Source organism: Manis pentadactyla, chromosome 7, assembly GCF_030020395.1.
Source record: "Manis pentadactyla isolate mManPen7 chromosome 7, mManPen7.hap1, whole genome shotgun sequence".
NCBI lineage: Eukaryota > Metazoa > Chordata > Mammalia > Pholidota > Manidae > Manis > Manis pentadactyla.
This window is the reverse complement of record NC_080025.1, coordinates 45,776,706-45,800,337: the sequence shown is the minus strand read 5'-3', so window position 1 is coordinate 45,800,337 and position 23,632 is coordinate 45,776,706.

Here is a 23,632-nt window from a genome sequence, read left to right as displayed (position 1 = left end):
GAGTTTAAATGCCTGAGAGAAGAACCCTCGGTGGAGATGAATTGGGCGGCTGTGATGCAAACTCTCTTATCGAGGTTGCATTGTGTGCTTGGCATCTATTTCATTATCTCCCATTTCCTACTTACAACGTAATGACCAGCCTTTTCCTGTTACCCAAGGGTAGCAATTTCCACTTTAGACAACATATTTCTTACATACCTTTGGTAATCATGGACAACTTGATGATTTCCCCTTGTTCTTTATACAAGGGCATCCTGCTCTCTTTCAAGCAGAAATGCCAGACTCTAGTCTCTCCCTTGCAAGCAGGAAACCTGTGGCCAAAGCTCTGCTCAACAATCTGGGATTGCACATCTCACGTGGCAATGAAACTGGAGTGGCCTTTAAATGCTAGAAAGGAACCACTTGCTGGGGTGCCCTCAGGCCACCCAGCCTTTGTGGAGAGCTTCTCAGAGGGACATATCACCAGGGGAAGGAAATGCACTCCTAAAATAAACATAAACCAGAGTCAGTTTACTTTTAAGGAAAAAAATTATCTTTTTTCCTTTTATTATTGAGGTACATACAATAAAATGCGCAAACCTAGTGTACAGCTCAATGAGTTTTGACACATATATACACTCATGTAACCATCACCCAGATTAAGATAACAAACATTCTCATTATTATTTTTTTTTCATTTAGTTTAAAAGCAAGACTTTTTCACTATCTCCAGAGAGCAGCTTTGCTGAGATAGGAGGAAAGTATCGACTGCCCTTCCTGGATGATTTCACAAAAGTGAGGCACTTTTCCACAGGGGCCGGAGGTGGGAAGGGTCCCAGGCAGGCACACCCAGCACCCTGAGGCTCGGGAAGAACCCAGGTGTTGGGAGCCACAACCCAGGGTCCAGCGTGAGGTTAACCAGACTGAGAATGGGTGCTGAAGCCAGACTAAGGGCTAGTTTGTGCTTGAGCAGATTGAATGTTTTTGAAAAGGGATAGCTGTACCATGTCCTCCTTGGGTAGGGGAGGTCATCAGTGTAGAAGCCAGAGATTTGCTGGAAGAGGGGCTCAGGCAGTGCACGAAGGGAAGGAGCAAGTAGGAAGAAAGGATTTCAGGTGGGAAGAACTAACTAGGCATTGAACATTCATGACTCCAACCTTCCAAGTGGGAGTAAGGGGTGTTCCCACTCTGTAGACACAAAACTGAGTCTCACAGAGGCGAAGGTATTTGCCCAGTGTCATGAAGCTGACAATGGAGGAAACAGATAACCACCCAGGAGAGTGAGTCTCCAAATCCCATGGTTTTACCACCAGAGCCTATTCACTCAAGGTGCACAGACAAGGAGTTCCTGTATCACCTGGGAGCTTATTAGACATGTGGATGCTTGAGCCCAGCCTCAAACCTCAGACAGATTCAGAATCTGCTTTCTATCCAGATTCCCAGGTTATGAGTCTTGAACAGATCTTCCTTGAATACCCTACATTAAGTCTTAGCAGCTGAGCCAGGTAGAAACATGTTTCCAGGTCAGGAAGAGGCTATGGAATCTCTGGAGTAGAAGCAGTATGAAACATAATAAGCAATGATAACAAGACACAAAAACAAAGTGATGATAAAGTAAGAGTTCATGAAAGACAAAAAAGATTATTAGATATTACATCTCTAATTGATTTTGAGCTTATGAGCTCTTTGTCTACCTCTCCATCCAACCATTCATCAAAATTATTGAGGATAGAAAGTCTTGGAAGGATACAGGTTATTTCAGACTTTTGTCTAATTTTGCCTGTTTGGTCAAGACAGACTAGTTAAAATAGCATGGCTTCAGACGTAAACTGAGCTTCCAAATTAAAATGATCATAATTTTCACCCAATGCAGAGGACTCTCTTCAGTAGTCTTTAGGAGATGGGGTATCTCATGAGTCAAAAGAGAGCAAGACCATTCAGAAATAACATGAAGGGACAATGTTCCAACAGTGGTAGTCACATACCTGGGAAGAAGGACCCAATACAATAAACAGCTTAGAAAATGGAGGAGGCAGCAAGATATGAGTGGGTGCTTGTCAACGGTGCCCCAAAAAAAAGGGATTGGGAAGACATTAGCATTCAAGTGGCTGGAATAATACCAGGAATTGTCCTGGGAGTTCCCAGAGTCCTCAAATATCATCCACTATCCTGGGCCCTAATCATAACCTGATGGCTATTGATTTGGAAGTGGTACTGGGCTTGCACACATGCATATCACTAGAAAGGAATATTTCTTATTGTAAGTTAAAAAACTAGTTTTGGATTTTAATTTGATGTCTGGTCAGTTTGAATATCATGAATTCATTTCTGAGAATGTGGTCCCTTCAAGATGCACCGACATTGATCCTCTCCAACCTGAAAAATCTGAGGTCTTAACCCTTGACCTGGAAATGCCACAAAAGGACAGAGTGGCCAAACCTGATGTTTGGTGGCCTCCTGACATGATGCTGTAACTGTACTACCCTTTGTCTTTCCCACTGCTTTCTTAAAATTCAGTTAAATAATCATCTGTACCAAAATGCCCACTCCCATCCTTAGTTCCTAAATCAAATTTGACTGAGATACACAGTATTTAAAGTTTTGCAACCATCTCTGTCTTCCTCCACATGCAGGTATAATTTACTATTATTACTGTCCTCACCAGGCTGAATGGGGAGCTCATGCTCAGGCCCTCAGTCACTGGTCTCCCTGACCTGTGCACACCCCCATCCCTAAACAATGACTTTGAGTCCGTTCTTAGTCTCCACCCAGTCATCCAAACCCCTTGTTCATGTCAGAGCTCATGCTTCTGGAGTTTGGAGCTTGGCCCAAATGCCTCACAAGGTGACCTGGACCTAGTCTCTGGAAACTAACTTTCCAGATGTTTCCATCCCAGCTGCCATCATTGGCCTGATATGCTGATGGTCTACATTCCATCTACACTGGGATCCCATCACCTCCTGCTTATCTTATCGCCACTTTCAGAGCTGACAGTTTTCTTGAACCCTGACTGAGATGTGTCCCTTGGAAACTCTTGAATGTCCTCCTCTACCCCAGCATCCTCAGCTCTATAGGTTCCTCTAGTCCCTGCTTGCTTGCCATGGTGGGCAGAGTAAGCACCACCTAGGCTCACGTCTCTCTTTCCCTACATCGCTTCTGCAAAATCCACCCCATTTTCAAGATAGGGGGCCCCAAAAAGCAGCTGGAGTAAGGGAAGTGAATTAGTGACAAATGCATGTAGAAAAACTTGACACACGTCATGAAGATGAATTAGGAAAGGAGTAGCAGAGTACCTTCAAAGAGAGGAAGTGGGGTAACACTGCAGCGACTAGGCAATCACCACACTCAGCAGGAAATGGAAAGGAGATTAGTTTGTGAGGAGGCACCCAGATGGAAAGTGGGGAGGGCTACAGCTGCTTGGAACAGTGACTCTCCCTGGGAGTTTGGGGCCCCTCCCTCAGTAGGAAAAGAGCTGAAGGTACCCTTCCTCTAGTTCTGTACTGAACTACCAGCAATAAGCATTCATTTGTAGTGCATGAGAAGAAAATTAAACAGCCAGAGGTTAACATGTCAGGCCTCAAGCTATGTCAGAACTATTATGAAAATGGGAAACAAGCACACTAATTTCTATCACTAATTTAACATATTTATTTCACTTCTTAGACCAGTATAATGATTTCCACTATAGTCGTAAGCCATCCAGATCATCTTTCTGAACCATCTTATAATTCTCACAAAATATTCAAAAGCAGAGTTATATTTATCATATTCACACACAGATATATATTTACATATACCCACACATGTATATATACTCCATATATGCATATGTGTGTATACATACATAGTTTGCTAGGGAAAAATTAAGTGAATAATGCCATGCAGTTACAATGTCAAAAATGTTGGCAGTACTAGCGTTTTGCTTCTCAGTTACTAATACTAGTCGATATAGTGGTTAGAAAAGGACTAACATTTATTGGAACCTCACTTCAGCCAAACATAATGAGACAGGCTCATGTTGTTTCTAATAGGCTTTTTATAGATCATCCCTTAAATATAGAGAAACAAAGGGTTGGAAAAAGTCAGACCATTCAAAGACACATTCCACTCTTTGATCAGGATTAAAACAGATTTGCAAAGCTACAAAGCTAAGTTCCTGTTTCTTTAGCCAATTCAAAAATCAATCTTATGAATGGGATAAAATATATTAAGAAAGCCTTAAATGTAAGTGTCAAAGATAAACACAAAATATAGTATACACTTTTCTTCTGCTGCTATGTCTTGTCATTTGCAGAAATTTCCCTAGTTGGTTAGAAGCTTTGGAACACTTCCAGTATACCCCTGACCCTTGCCTCCTGTGAATTCTAAAAATCCCTATTGTCACCAGACTAAGAAAATAGACCAATATCTCTTTTGAATATAAGCAAAACCCTCCCTCAACAAATCTAGCAACATATTAAATGGGTTATAAATCACGTGCATATACACTAAGTAGGCTTATCTCAGGAATGCAATGTTGATTTAACATCTAAAAATCAATTAGTGTAATGTGACATATCAATAAAAACCATATGATCTGCTAAATTGATGCAAAAAAAGCATTTGACAAAAATCCAACCCCTTTCATGATTTAAAAACGTATGTTCAAAAAACTAAGAATAAATTGTGCATTAGTCTGCTAGGGCTGCCATAAAAAATATCATGGACTGGTAAGCTTAAAAAATGGAATCTTATTTTCTTATAGTTCTTAAGGCTAGAAGTCTGTGATCAAGTTGCCATTATGGGTGGTTGCCAGTAAGGCCTTTCTTTTTGCAGATGGCCATCTTCTTGCTGCATCTTCACACGACTTTCCTCTGTGTGTGCATGGAGAGAGAGAATTCGGGTGTCTCTTCCTCTTCTTATAAGAATACCAGTCCTACCAGATTAGGACCCCACACTTATGACCTCATTTCTTATTCCCTAAAAGGCCCTATCTTCAAATGTGGTCACTTTGAGAGTTATATCTTCAACATATGAATTTGGGAAGGACAAAACTCAGTCCGTAACAAATGGGAACTTCCTGAACTTGATAAAAAGTATCTATGAAAACTACTTAATAGGAAAAGACTGAATGCTTTCTCCTTAAGATCAGGGCAGGACAAGGGTATCCATTCTTACTACTTCTATTCAACATTGAACTGGAGATTCTAGCTAAAGAAATTAGGCAAGAAAAGGAAATGAAGGTATTTAGATTGGAAAGAAAGAAGTAAAACTGTCTTTATTTGCAGAAGACATGATCTTATATATAGAATATCCTAAAGAACCTACAAAAAATATATTAGAATTAATAAATGAGCCCAGCAAGTTTGTAGGAAGCATCAATATGCAAAATCAGTTGGAAATCTCTATGGTAAAAATGAACAATCCAAAAATGAATTTAAGAAGATAATTCCATTTATAATAGCATCCAAATGAATAAAGTACTTTGGAATAAATTTAACCAAGGTGGGGCAACACTTGTACACTAAAAACTATAGAACATTGATGAAAGAAATTAAGGAGACATAAATAAATGGAAATACATACCATGATCATGGATTGAAGGATTTAATAGTCTTAGATGGCAATACCCTCAAGGTGATCTACAGATTCAATGCAATCCCTATCAAAATCCCAAGAGCCTTTTTTGCAGAAATGGAAAAGTTGATCGTTGATCTGAAATTTCACATAGAATGGCAAGAGACTTCAAATGCCAAGACAATATATATAAAAGAAAGAATAAATTTGGGACATTGACACTTCCCATTTTAAAACCTTGCTACAAATCTTCAGTGTGGCATTGGTATAAAGATAGACATATAGATCAATGGGATAGAATTGAGAGTACAGAAATACACCCATGTATCTTTTAATTGAGTTTTGATAAGGTTGTCAAAACCATTCAATGGATAAAGACCTGCTTTCACAAATGGTATTGGTCCAACTGGGTATTCACACACAAAAGAATGAAATCAAATCTTTACATCACAAAATAGACAAATATTAACTCAAAATGTATCAACAACCTAAGTATAAAAGCTAAATTTGTCATGTTTCTTAGATTTTGACACCCAGCAAAATTACCAATAGAAATTGGATTTCATCAAAATGAAAACATTTCGAGAGGAGGGGCGGAAGATGGCGGCGTGAGTAGAGCAGCGGAAATCTCCTCCCAAAACCACATATATCTATGAAAATATAACAAAGACAACCCTTCCTAGAATAAAGACCAGAGGACACAGGACAATATCCAGACCACATCCGCACCTGAGAGAACCCAGCGCCTCGCGAAAGGGGTAAGATACAAGCCCCGGCCCTGCGGGAGCCGAGCGCCCCTCCCCCCAGCTCCCGGGGGGAGAAGAGCAGGCAGAGCGGGAGGGAGACGGAGCCCAGGACTGCCGAACACCCAGCCCCAGCCATCCGGGCCAGAGTGCAGGGCCCTCGATACTGGGAAAACAGGGCAGCAAGAACAGTGAGCAGGCACTGGAGGCTGGGCGCCAGAGGACATAAGAAAAGCGCGCGACCATTTTTTTTTTGCTTTTTTGCTGTTTTGTTTTGGCGAGCGCTTTTTGGAAGTTTTAAAGGGATAGGAACCCCAATACTAGGGAAACAGGGCAGAAAGACCGGTGAGCAGAGGCCTGAGGCTGGCACCGGAGAATAAAGAAAAACGAACAACCACCTTTTTTTTTTTTTCTTAATTAAAACTTTTTTTTTTAATTAAAAAAAATTTTTTTTTCTTTTTTTTTTTTTGGTGGTCGTTGTTTTGTTTTGGCGGGTGCTGTTTGGAAGTCTTAAAGGGGCAGGGCGGGTCACTTAATCCAGAGGTAGGGAATCCGGGATCTCTGGGCACCCTAACCCCTGGGCTGCAGGGAGCAGGCAGGCCCCTTACGGAGATAAATAGCCTCCCAGCCGCTCCTGCTCCAACGCGACTCCACCATCTTGGAGTAGCTGCCCGAGCCAGGCCACGCCCACAGCAACAGCGGAGATTAACTCCATAGCAGCCGGGCAGGAAGCAGAAACCCTGTCTGCGCACAGCCGCCCAGCACAAGCCACTAGAGGTCGCTGTTCTCCCAGGAGAGGAGGGCCACAAACCAACAAGAAAGGAAGTCCTTCCAGCCGTCACTCGTCCCAGTTCTGCAGACTATTCCTATCACCATGAAAAGGCAAAGCTACAGGCAGACAAAGATCACAGAGACAACACCAGAGAAGGAGACAGACCTAACCAGTCTTCCTGAAAAAGAATTCAAAATAAGAATCATAAACATGCTGACAGAGATGCAGAGAAATACGCAAGAGAAATGGGATGAAGTCCGGAAGGAGATCACAGATGCCAGAAAGGAGATCGCAGAAATGAAACAAACTCTGGAAGGGTTTATAAGCAGAATGGATAGAATGCAAGAGGCCATTGATGGAATTGAAATCAGAGAACAGGAACGCATAGAAGCTGACATAGAGAGAGACAAAAGGATCTCCAGGAATGAAACAATATTAAGAGAACTGTGTGACCAATCCAAAAGGAACAATATCCGTATTATAGGGGTCCCAGAAGAAGAAGAGAGAGGAAAAGAGATGGAAAGTATCTTAGAAGAAATAATTGCTGAAAACTTCCCCACACTGGGGGAGGAAGTAATCGAACAGACCACGGAAATACACAGAACCCCCAACAGAAAGGATCCAAGAAGGGCAACACCAAGACACATAATAATTAAAATGGCAAAGATCAAGGACAAGGAAAGAGTGTTAAAGGCAGCTAGAGAGAAAAAGGTCACCTATAAAGGGAAACCCATCAGGCTAACGTCAGATTTCTCAACAGAAACCCTACAGGCCAGAAGAGAATGGCATGATATATTTAATACAATGAAACAGAAGGGCCTTGAACCAAGGATACTGTATCCAGCACGACTATCATTCAAATATGACGGTGGGATTAAACAATTCCCAGACAAACAAAAGCTGAGGGAATTTGCTTTCAACAAACCACCTCTACAGAACATCTTACAGGGACTGCTCTAGATGGGAGCACTCCTAGAAAGAGCACAGCACAAAACACCCAACATATGAAGAATTGAGGAGGAGGAATAAGAAGGGAGAGAAGAAAAGAATATCCAGATAGTGTATATAACAGCTCAATAAGCGAGCTAAGTTAGGCAGTAAGATACTAAGAGGCTAACCTTGGACCTTTGGTAACCACGAATTTAAAGCCTGCAATGGCAATAAGTACATATCTTTCAATAGTCACCCTAAATGTTAATGGGTTGAATGCACCAATCAAAAGACACAGAGTAACAGAATGGATAAAAAAGCAAGACCCATCTATATGCTGCTTACAAGAAACTCACCTCGAACCCAAAGACATGTACAGACTAAAAGTCAAGGGATGGAAAAACATATTTCAAGCAAACAACAGCGAGAAGAAAGCAGGGGTTGCAGTACTAATATCAGACAAAATAGACTTCAAAACAAAGAAAGTAACAAGAGATAAAGAAGGACACTACATAATGATAAAGGGCTCAGTCAAACAAGAGGATACAATCATTCTAAATATATATGCACCCAACACAGGAGCACCAGCATATGTGAAACAAATACTAACAGAACTAAAGGGGGAAATAGACTGCAATGCATTCATTCTAGGAGACTTCAACACACCACTCACCCCAAAGGATAGATCCACTGGGCAGAAAATAAGTAAGGACACGGAAGCACTGAACAACACAGTAGAGCAGATGGACCTAATAGACATCTATAGAACTCTACATCCAAAAGCAGCGGGATATACATTCTTCTCAAGTGCACATGGAACATTCTCCAGAATAGACCACATACTAGGCCACAAAAAGAGCCTCAGAAAATTCCAAAAGATTGAAATCCTACCAACCAACTTTTCAGACCACAAAGGCATAAAACTAGAAATAAACTGTACAAAGAAAGCAAAGAGGCTCACAAACACATGGAGGCTTAACAACACGCTCCTAAATAATCAATGGATTAATGACCAAATCAAAATGGAGATCCAGCAATATATGGAAACAAATGACAACAACAACACTAAGCCCCAACTTCTGTGGGACACAGCAAAAGCAGTCTTAAGAGGAAAGTATATAGCAATCCAAGCATATTTAAAAAAGGAAGAGCAATCCCAAATGAATGGTCTAATGTCACAATTATCAAAATTGGAAAAAGAAGAACAGATGAGGCCTAAGGTCAGCAGAAGGAGGGACATAATAAAGATCAGAGAAGAAATAAATAAAACTGAGAAGAATAAAACAAGAGCAAAAATCAATGAAACCAAGAGCTGGTTCTTCGAGAAAATAAACAAAATAGATAAGCCTCTAGCCAGACTTATTAAGAAGAAAAGAGAGTCAACACAAATCAACAGTATCAGAAACGAGAAAGGAAAAATCACGACGGACCCCACGGATATGCAAAGAATTATTGGAGAACACTATGAAAACCTATATGCTAACAAGCTGGGAAACCTAGGAGAAATGGACAACTTCCTAGAAAAATATAACCTTCCAAGATTGACCCAGGAAGAAACAGAAAATCTAAACAGACCAATTACCAGCAACGAAATTGAAGCGGTAATCAAAAAACTACCAAAGAACAAAACCCCGGGCCAGATGGATTTACCTCGGAATTTTATCAGACATACAGGGAAGACATAATACCCATTCTCCTTAAAGTTTTCCAAAAAATAGAGGAGGAGGGGATACTCCCAAACTCATTCTATGAAGCTAACATCACCCTAATATCAAAACCAGGCAAAGACCCCACCAAAAAAGAAAACTACAGACCAATATCCCTGATGAACGTAGATGCAAAAATACTCAACAAAATATTAGCAAACCGAATTCAAAAAATACATCAAAAGGATCATACACCATGACCAAGTGGGATTCATCCCAGGGATGCAAGGATGGTACAACATTCGAAAGTCCATCAACATCATCCACCACATCAACAAAAAGAAAGACAAAAACCACATGATCATCTCCATAGATGCTGAAAAAGCATTTGACAAAGTTCAACATCCATTCATGTTAAAAACTCTCAGCAAAATGGGAATAGAGGGCAAGTACCTCAACATAATAAAGGCCATCTATGATAAACCCACAGCCAACATTATATTGAACAGCGAGAAGCTGAAAGCATTTCCGCTGAGATCGGGAACTAGACAGGGATGCCCACTCTCTCCACTGTTATTTAACATAGTACTGGAGGTCCTAGCCATGGCAATCAGACAAAATAAAGAAATACAAGGAATCCAGATTGGTAAAGAAGAAGTTAAACTGTCACTATTTGCAGATGACATGATACTGTACATAAAAAATCCTAAAGACTCCACCCCAAAACTACTAGAACTGATATCGGAATACAGCAAAGTTGCAGGATACAAAATCAACACACAGAAATCTGTGGCTTTCCTATATACTAACAACGAACCAACAGAAAGAGAAATCAGGAAAACAACTCCATTCACAATTGCATTCAAAAAAATAAAATACCTAGGAATAAACCTAACCAAAGAAGTGAAAGACTTATACTCTGAAAACTACAAGTCACTCTTAAAAGAAATTAAAGGGGACACTAACAGATGGAAACTCATCCCATGCTCGTGGCTAGGAAGAATTAATATCGTTAAAATGGCCATCCTGCCCAAAGCAATATACAGATTTGATGCAATCCCTATGAAACTACCAGCAACATTCTTCAATGAACTGGAACAAATAATTCGAAAATTCATATGGAAACACCAAAGACCCCGAATAGCCAAAGCAATCCTGAGAAAGAAGAATAAAGTAGGGGGGATCTCACTCCCCAACTTCAAGCTCTACTATAAAGCCATAGTAATCAAGACAATTTGGTACTGGCACAAGAGCAGAGCCACAGACCAATGGAACAGACTAGAGAATCCAGACATTAACCCAGACATATATGGTCAATTAATATTTGATAAAGGAGCCATGGACATACAATGGCGAAATGACAGTCTCTTCAACAGGTGGTGCTGGCAAAACTGGACAGCTACATGTAGGAGAATGAAACTGGACCATTGTCTAACCCCATATACAAAAGTAAACTCAAAATGGATCAAAGACCCGAATGTAAGTCATGAAACCATTAAACTCTTGGAAGAAAACATAGGCGAAAACCTCTTAGACATAAACATGAGTGACCTCTTCTTGAACATATCTCCCCGGGCAAGGAAAACAACAGCAAAAATGAGTAAGTGGGACTATATTAAGCTGAAAAGCTTCTGTACAGCAAAAGACACCATCAATAGAACAAGAAGGATCCCTACAGTATGGGAGAATATATTTGAAAATGACACATCCGATAAAGGCTTGACGTCCAGAATATATAAAGAGCTCACACGCCTCAACAAACAAAAAACAAATAACCCAATTAAAAAATGGGCAGAGGAACTGAACAGACAGTTCTCCAAAAAAGAAATACAGATGGCCAACAGACACATGAAAAGATGCTCCACATCGCTAATTATCAGAGAAATGCAAATTAAAACTACAATGAGGTATCACCTCACACCAGTAAGGATGGCTGCCATCCAAAAGACAAACAACAACAAATGTTGGCGAGGCTGTGGAGAAACGGGAACCCTCCTACACTGCTGGTGGGAATGTAAGTTAGTTCAACCATTGTGGAAAGCAGTATGGAGGTACATCAAAATGCTCAAAACAGACTTACCATTTGACCCAGGAATTCCACTCCTAGGAATTTACCCTAAGAACACAGCAATCAAGTTTGAGAAAGACAGATGCACCCCTATGTTTATTGCAGCACTATTTACAATAGCCAAGAATTGGAAGCAACCTAAATGTCCATCAATAGATGAATGGATAAAGAAGATGTGGTACATATACACAATGGAATACTAGTCAGCCATAAGAAAAGGGCAAATCCAATCATTTGCAGCAACATGGATGGAGCTGGAGGGTATTATGCTCAGTGAAACAAGCCAAGCGGAGAAAGAGAAATACCAAATGATTTCACTTATCTGTGGAATATAAGAACAAAGGAAAAACTGAAGGAACAAAACAGCAGCAGAATCACAGAACTCAAGAATGGACTAACAGGTACCAAAGGGAAAGGGACTGGGGAGGATGGGTGGGTAGGGAGGGATAAGGGGGGGAGAAGTAGGGGGGTATTAAGATTAACATACATGGGGGGGTGGGAGAAAGGGGAGGGCTGTACAACACAGAGAAGGCAAGTAGTGATTCTACAACATTTTGCTATGCTGATGGACAGTGACTGTAAAGGGGTTTATAGGGGAGACCTGGTATAGGGGAGAGCCTAGTAAACATAATATTCGTCATGTAAGTGTAGATTAGTGATACCAAAAACAAAGCAAAAAAAAAAAGGGCAGTTCCTGTGTGGTAACCTCCAACGAGTTCTACACAAGGGTATAAAGGGCATATAAAAGTGTAGGCAAAGGGTCTGTTTGTGCTTATACAGAGGATCAAAGCCTAATTGGGCTACCCCGAAAATGAACTAAGATACGATATGAAAAAGAACTTCCAACATCTGCACTCTCTGGAAGACTCATGCCAGAAGATGATCATCAAAAAACCCCAACAAAGATCCACGCACTGCTACAGCTGTAGATGCACTCATCCCACCAGTTCCTGGACTTGCCATGGGAATGAGGAAGGAGATATCTAAGCTGACCTGTGCATACAGTAAAACAACAAATTTGACTGGATCTATACTGTTGGAACTCAACCAAGAATTTGGAGAAGTGCAAATTGTAGCACTCCAAAGTCTTACAACTACAGACTATTTACTGTTAAAAGAACATATGGCATGTGAACAGTCCCCAGGAATGGGTTGTTTTAATTTGTCTGATTTCTCTCAGACTGTTCAAGTTCAGTTGGACAATATCCACCATATCATAGATAAGTTTTCACAAATGCCTAAGGTGCCTAACTGGTTTTCTTGGTTTCACTGGAGATGGCTGGTAATTACAGATACGCTTTGGTTATGTAACTATACTCCTATTATGTTAATGTGTGTGTGCAATTTAAGTAGTAGCTTAAAACCTATACATGCTGAAGTTACTCTACAAGAAGATATGTCAAAGAAATAATCAATCTTCCCATGTTTTCTTCCGCCTGCTACTTCTATAGCTTTTCTTCTTCCTTCCTAATTACAACCCTTAAATAGAATTCATGCCTCATATCAAATTTACCGAGTATCATAATTCTTCCAAGTGGTAAAGATACCTCAAGACAAATGCTGGGCATAGAAGCCACAGGGCATAAATATGCAAAGAAGTAAAAAGCTAACCTTTTCAAACAATAAGGCTTCCCTCTCACTTACCAACTTCACATTTCCCTGTATGGCCCCGGAAGATGACTGGTTAGCCAGAGACGGGTAAGATTCCTCAAGGGAGGAACAACCTAAGACAGGCACAGTCGCAGGGGGGCCATCAGGTGAGAAATTGGGGATCAACAGAGGTGAGGCTTAGAACCTCACCCCCCCGTTCTGAGAGAAATCTTCTGCATACGTGGAAGTTTTATTGCCCTTGTCTAGCTTGGATTAACACATAGTCTACAGGCACACACCTGATCATCTACATTTGCTCTCTTACAACACTAAACTATGTTTTCTACCTTTATCTTGTATCTACCTACCACTTCAGCATTTTATTAAAAATAATAATAATAAAGAGAGAAATGTGGTATCCACATATAAATCAAGTATAAAAACCAAATGAGTATTCATATTTGAACTGACTGTTTAGAGTTCATAATGCATGAGCAAAACCGAAAGTTTCTGTGATGACTGCCCTTGTACTGTTCACTATGTAACTTATTCATTATGTAAGAATTTGTTCTCCATGTAAGAACTTGTTTGTTATGCCTCAGAAGATTGGAGACTGACGAAAATTAGGCTTGGGGTGGATTAATGATTGTGCATTGAGTATTGACTCCCCTATACAGAATTTTATTGTCGTTAACAACCATTTGATCAATAAATATGAGAGATGCCCTCACAAAAAAAAAAAAAAAAAAGGACAGACTTCCAATGATAAAATAAATAAGTAACCGGGATGTAATGTACAGCATAAGGAATATAGTCAAGATATTGTAACAGCCTGGTAGGGTGATAGCTGGAACCTAGAATTATGTATATAAATGTTTTACCACTGTGTTGTACACTTGAAACTAATGTAATGTAATACTGTGCGTCAACTACCCTTCAATAAAAAATAATTATTTAAAAAAAAAAAAAATGAAAACATTTCATAAATAAAATGATACTATCAAGTGAGGGAAAAACAACCCATAGAAAGGGAGAAATTATTTGTACATCTATCTGATAAGGTTCTATGATCTAGATTGTATAAACATCAAAAAGACAAACAACTCAGTTGAAAAATAGGCAAAGAATTTGAATACACATTTCTCCAAAGATGACATACAAATGGCCAGCAAGCACATGAAAAGATGCTCAACATCATTAGTCATTAGAGGAACTCAAATCAAAACCACAATGAGATAGCACTTCATACTCACAAGGATGGCCATAATCAAAGTGCAAAATAACATGTCAGCAAATATATGGAGAAACTGGAATGTCATGCACTGCTAGTGGGAACAAAAAATAGTATAATTGCTATTAAAAACAGTTTTCTTGGTCCTAAATGACTTTAACATAGAATTAGCATATGACTTAGAAATTCTACTGCTACATTTATATCCAGAAGAATTCAGAACAGGTCGGCAAACAAAAACTTACACACAGATGTTCATAGCAGCATACTCATGATTACCGAAAGGTGAAAATAACCCAAATATCCATCAACAGATGAAGAGATAAACAAAATTTGGCCTATCCACACTCGGAGGAATAAGGAGGACCTGCTCACTGGATATGGTTTCCATTTGGGGTTCTGAATTGAAGAGTGGTGATGGTTGCAAAACATTTTTATATTACACAAATTTTTTAAAGTTTAATAACCAACATTGTGTCATGCCTTAAAATATGCAAGATGTTTGCACATGTGAAAATTTTATTTCAAAACATTTTAGAATTCAAGGAAGGAGTGTTATGCCATTTTCAGGAAGAAAAAAGACACAGGTGTAGTGTTTTACTTAGGACATCAACTTATGCCTGATACTTAGTAGAAACTTAAGAGATGAATGAATGAGTGAATAAATGAATGAATGAACAAGTGAACAAACAGAGTGAGATTCAGAAAGCTTAACTGACTTTTCCAAGTTTACCTAACTGGTGAACAAGAGCTAATAAGTATGGCACACTAACTGCAGTTAACTTACATGGTAACTTACACAGAGTCGAACCAGAATTTAAGTCAAAACCTTCAGTCTCTGCTTGTCACATGGATCCCACTATATCATGCTGTCTGCCAGAAATGTATTCCTTGAATTATTTTTTTCTGTGCTTCAAGGAATGCTAATAGTTTAGAAAAACAATGGTGCACAACCATCATTCTCCAGTAGTTTAGGCAGCATAAAACAAAACAAAACAAAACAAAATAAACCCTTCTAGAAAAAAGCCAGGGTCTTCGCAAGACTAAAATTTTTCCTAAATGGAGTTTTGATAATTTAAAGAATTTCATCAAAATCTAAACACGTACACAATCTCACACCACCAGTCTATTAATGTCAGGGTGCTGTGACATCCCGGATCTCAGTGAGAATTCTCCCAGTTTCGAAGTAGCCTCTCATGTCTTTTTGTAATCTCATATGGTGTAGCAAAAATAGCTATCATAAGGGCTTTGGAGTCACTTTGGCTCATGAATTATGATGTTTAACATCAGCTAGGGACTATTTTCACAGGGCCCCAAACATCTGCATAAAAATAAAAAGATGTATATAACTGTCGAGAGATTTGTTGACCTGATGCAAGATATGAATATATGTATGACCTGTTGGATTAAAAGCTTGCTTATCTGGATGTTGAATCACAGTTTTATTTACATACACTAAATATTTAAATAAGTAGAGAAATCACTCAGGATGGGGAGGTAACAGAGCCCCAAGGCCTCGAGCTCTGGGTCTAAAGTCAGGCAGCCTGGACATGCTTCCCAGCACCAGCCCTTCCCAGCTGCATCACTTTGGCCAAGTCTTCCTGTGCTTCTTTATCTGTTAAATGGGTTAATGACAATACCTAACTCAGAGTGTCAGTATGAGAATTAAAAACACAGAGCACATAGAAAGCTTTTAACATAATGCCTGGCAGAGAGCCACTAACTCAAAAATATAAGCTGTCGTACAAATCCATGTGTTGGCATATGTTAGTCATTAAGTCACATTGAGAAAATAGAAGAAAATAGCAATAAAAATAATAGAAAATAACATTCCATGTTAGTCCTTGTTCACGTATAGTGGAAGATTTAACAGGAAGTTGGAATGGGAAAGCATCAGATAATGTCTGATTTTATTCAGATAGAATACTAATAGTTGAAAAATTGGAGAGCTCTACATAAATCAATTAAATTTCCTAATAATAATAATGTCATGCATACTTAATGCTCAGGGCACTGTTTGTACTGCCTCTGATGCAACACACTTACAAACACAGAATTTCTCTGTAAAACAGAGATATAGCTACAGGTTCATCCATATGAAAAAAAAGAATTAAAAGTCAGCTGCTTTCCATGGCCCAAGACTTTCAAAAGGGCGTGTGCCCAAGAGGTTTGGGTAAGGCTCAGAAATGCTCAGAAGTCTAGGTCAGGTTGGAATTTCCAAAGAATATGTACAAGGCTGAAAAGAAACAATCCCTGATGAAAATATGAGCTGGTGCTTGGTGGTCAAAATGAGATGAGGCTTGTGGAAAACTAAATACAACCAAGACGCCTCATAAGCTGTGTTCAGAGGGACAAGTGTGAAGGACGAGCAGTCCAGAGAGGGTGGTGGAAAGTGTGGGGAATTCCTGATGAAAGGAAAATGAAGTCCAAGATGAACGGGGAGATGAAAGCACCACCAGCTGTGTCAAATCAGTGAGGTCCAATCGAATTATGACTCAGGAGACAGTGAAAATTTACAGGTAAGCTATTCAATCACTGTCAATAATTGTATGGTGGCTTTAGTCACAGACAGACCTGGGATCAAATTCGTGCTCTGCCTGACTTCAGGCTGATCGTTCTCACTCTATGAGCCCCATCTGTTCATCTACATGATAAGAATGGTTGTATTAGGTGGAAACATATATAATAACCAATACTGGACTGTTTCGACCTCCAAAATAAGCAGTTTAATATAATTCAACCTAACACCTAATTTGCAAACATGTTAATGATGATGATGGTATTAGATTAACATATAAATTAACTGCAGTGAGCTGACAATACATGTTAGTTCTTGCTCAACTATAGTGGAAGATTTGACAGAAAGTTGGAAATAGGAAAGTGCTGTAAAATATCCTGATTTTATACAAATATAATACTAATAGATGAAAAATTGGAGTACTCTAAATAAATCACTTAGATTTATTAATAATAATAAGGTCATGCATACCATAATGCTTAAGGCAATGTTTCTGCCACTGTCTTATTTTGATTCTTATAATAATCTTTTGAGCAGTATGGCTAATGTTGGTCTCCTTGCCACACCCCCCAGAAAGTGAGTGAGTGGTCCAAAGGCAGTACATGGTAGAGACAAGACTCCCAACAAAGGCTTTAATTCCAAATTCAGAGCTCTTTCCATTACACCATACTCCTTCCTATATTTATAAGTGAAAACTCCCAGAAATGGGTCTTCAGATCTAATGCAAAGCAAGCCCTGGGCTATGAGGTTCCACGATCCTGCTGTCCTTGGAAGAGGGAGGTCTAGGTTACTTGGTAACTGGGTGGGTGGAGCAAGGATTCTCTTTCCTTACTTAAGTGGGTGGTAAGTACCAAATATTTTCTGTTTGGAACTCAGATTTCCAATTTCGGGGGATTCTTTCAAAAGAGCTAACTTGTCTGAGCTGCTATTAATACAGAAGAACTCCTTGCGTCATTAACTAGTGGAGGGAATAAGGATTGGGGTTTCAGGCTGACAGTTCTTAGAATTAATTTCCTATTTTCAACCAAAGGTCACCTTCCCCATTTTGGTCTTCCCATTGTAGATAGTAACACGTCCTAACTTGCTCATTTTAAAAATGGGGAGAAAGGAGGAAAAATCCCTATATGCAACTACATAGGCACCAAGCACTGTTGTGTGGGGTGAATGTTGTAGAGCTGCTATGGTTAGCATCAAAGGAAACGTCTTCCCATCTTGTTGCTTGTCTGAAATAATCTCACAACAATTCAAATCTAGAAGATCTGTCTTGGAGTGCAGCACACTGTGTCCTTCCCTGTTTCCCTGACAAGTCGGTTGATGTGATGCTGCTGGTGTTCTGGGGTAACTTTCCAAATACCTTCCATCTTTATGGAGAACTTAGATTTCTCCACATGTGCCCACATTAGCCACCAAGAGACATGACGGCATGCTCCAGACCCAAATTGGGGATTCTCTTTGGTAAGGGCTGAATATTGATAACTTCCATTTACTCATTTCAAAGAAGAAAATACTGATGCTGCACACAGATGCCTCCTTTACTGTTTCATCTCCTCCTCACCTGATCTCATTTCCAGCTCAGACCCAGAACTGTATTTTAATCTGTATTTTCAGTTAAACAGAACTTCCTCTTTATCTTGTTAAATAGTTCATTTTAAATTTACACTGAAATTCTTCTTCTAATTAAATGAGAAAAGCAGTACAAACCCTTCCCAGTTAGAAGTGATCTTCTTTTCTCTTGACCTTCAGCAGTATTTTAGGATTTAAAGGAAGCAAGGCTCATCCTAAAATATAAATATAGATTTCCTATTGGCTCCAGATATGACTTCACCTTGTGGCAGAATTTTGCTCATCAAAAACAGAATGATCATTCTGCACTGCTCAAACTGTCAATTTACTCTGTTAAACATTCAATCATTCATATTCATAATCAATACAGGTAGTACCATGAGGGAAATATACTCTTCTTCATTCTAGGATTCCATCGATAATAAACCTACTGTATATTTGTAAGCATTCAAGGTGGGGTAATACAGATTAATTTCCTACATGTTAAAGTTTTCAATTTGGAATGTATAGTATGACCAAAATATACATATTTATCATGTATTATTCATAAAATGCATTCTAATGCTAGGAATGTGAACATATGAGAAACATACATCTTTGTTTTAAGAAACCCGGTGTTTGCCTTCACCTTTCCTTTGCTCACTTACTCAGGGCTACCCCTTCCCCCACCCCAGTCCATGTTATTGGTTAAATTGTAAAAGTTACATCCTTTCCTGCTGGTGAAAATTTCAAACATAAATAAGATTTCTGCAATAGGGACTAGGCATGTCAGGAGCTGGTAAGTAAGAGAAACATGGGAGTGAGTAAGGAAGGTGAAAAAAAAGAATGACCTATCTGAGGCGGTGGTTTGGAGGAACACTAACTGCATCCCAGGTGGAAAATCATGTCTAGTGCAGCATGGTAGGAGTGGGTTTTGTTTGGTTGTTTCTTTCTGAGGCTTAAGAGCAGAAGTCACCTGTGGGGAACACTTTTCAATACAAAAGAGGATTAATAAAGTGACTCTGGAAAAAAATCCAATCATCCTGGGATCAAATGGTTGCAAAGAGGGTAATTTGTACTGAAAACTGAGGGGTAATTCCATGGAGCCCAGCAATAAAGAATTCAGGACAGAAAGAAACAAATCACCTTACTTTCAGAGACAACTGAAGGAAAGATCACTGAGATAATTCAGGCAAACCTCTATTCAACAAACTATCTATGTATGTGTGTAAGTAATCTATTGGGACCACGCTACACTTAAGACTGCTAGCTAGTCATCACTGAACCCTTCAGATCTGGCATCCCCTTTGCACATTGCTTTCTCTGGCTTCCTTTTTCTGGGGGGACCCCTGGTTCAGGCCCTGATTATTTCTTGCCAGAGCTGTTCTGATCATTTTCTAATATGCATCCTTGTCTCCAAACCCTACCTAATGGGAAACCCTTTTGCAAGTACATGATTTTAGAAGCCAGTCATCAATCCCAAACACAGCACTCCTGTGTTAAAGAAATAGCATGTCCATTAGAGAAACATGTGCCACTCACCATGACATGTCACTGAAGGGAAAAATTCAGGAACCAAATTTACCTTGAAGCTAGCCAGCTCATACAAGAGTTAAGCCTGCAATTATGGTAACCCACCACCAGTGGGTAACAGAGTTGAATCACAATCTGGCAGTTGTTCTTGAGCAGAAATTGACATCATATTTGGTATGGACACATGCTGGAAGCGTAGCAATAGAGACTGAAACTCAGCATCAAATCTCTCTTTAAAAAAGTTCCTCAGGATATTCTTCCTAGATGAAAAACAATAACCCATGTTCTTTATAAGCATTTGAAAAAACAGAAAATATCTTAATTACCTGTAATAGCACTTCCCAGAAATCATTGTATTACACTATTCCCTTGCAGTCTTTCCCTTTGTATATTTTAGATATAAGTATGTGTGTTGTATATAGTCCATGCCAACATATATATGCATGTCTACATGTATACATAAACATATTTATATATACATATTTATGCACATACACATAAGTATATATATATATGAATATACAAACATATGTTCATCCATCATTTAACTGCATGTCTAACATAGTACTTGGCATATAGTAGGATAATAAAAATATCAGGTAAAAAAATTAATAGTGGAATATATTAGTAGATAAGAAAACACAGAAAGATTTTTTAAAAACATAAAAAAATAAAAATCTGCTCAAGAATAAAAAATAAGCAAGATAGTTTTTGGCTCATATGACATCAAACCTAGGCTACTTTCTCATAGGTCTTTACCTGTAAAAGAAAGATGAACTCGAGAAAAAGTACAGTTATACATTTGGGAGGGGAGGGTCACTAGTTTTTGAAACTATATATTGATCACACGTATTCCCTACATGGGAAGCAAATGTTCATGTTATTAAATGGAAAGGAAAAAGCACTACACACAAGTAGTAACAGATTAGAGTCCTAAAATGTGTTCCTTATACCCTCGTCCATGAGCTCAGGAAGACAGAGTGGTTGAGAAAGCCTCTTCCTGTTTGGAGGTCAGTCCTTCCAAAGGCCAGGCTGTGTTTCCCTACACAGGAGGAGGCAAAGGGTCAAGGATGGGACATAAAACCTCTCCAGTGAGACAAATCAGACTCCAGGAAAGCCACGCCCCATTTCTCCCACTTGCCATCCCAGGACTGTCCTAATCAAGATGCCTTTTTTCTTAAGCCTCTCTCTTATGTCAAGTACAAAAGCCCTGAGAGTTCTTATTTGTCCTCATAGATTTATTACCACGTAATATACTTTTGGTTGTTCTGATGTCATCCCTGTCAATGGGAGCTTCTTAAACTATTTCCCAGCTTTACTGCTAGTATTAAAGACAGTCCTTTGTATCTACCCAATTCACAAGCTTCCTTATTGGCACTTAATATTCTCATATTTTCTAGGAGTAAGTCATACCATCTACAAATAATGAAAATTTTGTCTATTCTCCTGTACTTGAATCTCTTATTTCTGTTTCATTCCTTGTTTTACATGCTACAAATTCTAGTATAATCTAAATAATTAGTATTTTCATCTTTTTTACTTTGTTAATGAAGTTGTTTCTGATGAATCACTCCTAAATATGATATTGGCTGTTGACATTGTATATTTATTTTGCATGTTAAAAAATATCCTTCTATTCTTTATGTACCAAGATATTTTTAATTAGGTATTAAAACTGTAAGATAAATATTTTTATATTTGACTGAGTGATGTATTTGTTACAACAAATTACAGGATTTAATCCCTGACATTAAACTATTCTTCAGTATGTGATATTGGAATGAACATTTTTTTAATTTGAAAAAAAATATCTACAATGTCATATACATCCATAGCCAGGTTTTTGGTGGAAACCTTTGAGAAAATTTCCCATTTATTTCTTGATTGTTAAGTTACTTAGGATTTCTATTACTTGTTCAGATAGAATTAGTGACAAAGTTTCTTAGAATGTTATTCTCATTACTAAATTTGTAAATTTAGTAGTTTATGGATGTATATAACAACATTTTTGTAATTTCTTATTTCCTCTCTATCACTTTTATATATGGTTTCTCTTTTATATTTTTCTTTGTGTGTATTTCTATTTTTCCCTTAATTTATTTTTCCTAAAATGTTCATTTCTAAAAATTTTTCATATAATCAGTTATTGAATGTACCAATATACAGCTTTCTTTCGGTTTTATTTAAAAAACACTCTATGCTTTTGCCCTTTATTTGAATCCTCTCATTTTAACAGACTGGATAACTTAACAAACTTTTCTCAAAAAAATAAGATATAAAAGCCCTAAACAATACAACTGATATTCTCCAACAATTAGATTTACATAGAATTTTACATCCAAGATACAGATAATAAGCATTTGAATATAGACAAGAAGTCTTATAACTGAAAATGAATGAGATGAATTATAGTGGCTCACCATGTGAGCTGCAATGTCACAAGAGACCATGAGAAAAGCAGAAGATAAGCATCTGATGAAGTACCAACACCTCAAAAGTTAGGAATTATTCCAGGAAGATGAGAAGTCAATCAGTGTAAATGTATTTCATATAACTCAGTAAAACATGACTTTTCATTTAGATCAGATGATCCATTTTAAATTTATTTAATTCATTTTCAATTATAAGACTTCTTATCTGTATGTTGAATGTAAAGTATTAGCTTTTCAATGTGCTGGCTCCATTGGTAGTATAATTTGCAAATACTTAACTGATATGAGTTTTATATCAAGGTCATCGTAAGATGCTAATAGAAAAATATTTAAATTCAAATAATGGTTCAATTTTTAAAACTAGTTTACAGAATCAAAATTAAGTTCTTGAAGTTCAGCTTGTCAAAAATGAAATATCTGTCATTATGGTGAATTTTACTGTAAATCCTGAACATGCAGCAATATTTTGAATAGAAATTCTGATAAAGTAAAGTACTAAGGAAGACAAGGCTCATGAAGTTTATGAAGCAGAAACATCCTTGGAACTGGTTGTGGAGCATAAATAATTAATCAATACAGCCCTAACAATTTATAAAAGTCTGCTAATCAAAGGGAAAGTATAGTCATCAATATAAAATATTTGCTTTTATTGTAACAACTATAAAATTTTTATGACAAAATTCATTTAAATAAAAGGGAAGAAAACCTTGTGCAAGACAGTACTTTTCTCTTTGTTGCTCACCATCATTCAGATTTTGGAAATGTTTTAAAGTTTCAGAATGAAACTGAATCAAACTATGGGTCCTAAAATAGTGCCAACCAGTCAAACAAGATTTGTAAATTTGGGCTATATTTTGCTCAAAATCAGTTGAAAATCTGTAATCAAAAATATTCAACAGGTGGAGTGCTAAAATATTTAACATTTCTGTATTTTAACAAATGGAATTATTGGAAACAAAGGTGAAACAACCTAAAGACATATCTAGGTCTTGCATCTAGCTCAAAGTCAAAAGCAAAGAAAGGACTGAGTAAATTATATGCAAACATGTATCAGTCCATTTTACTTTATAATGTAGATGCAAAAATCATAAG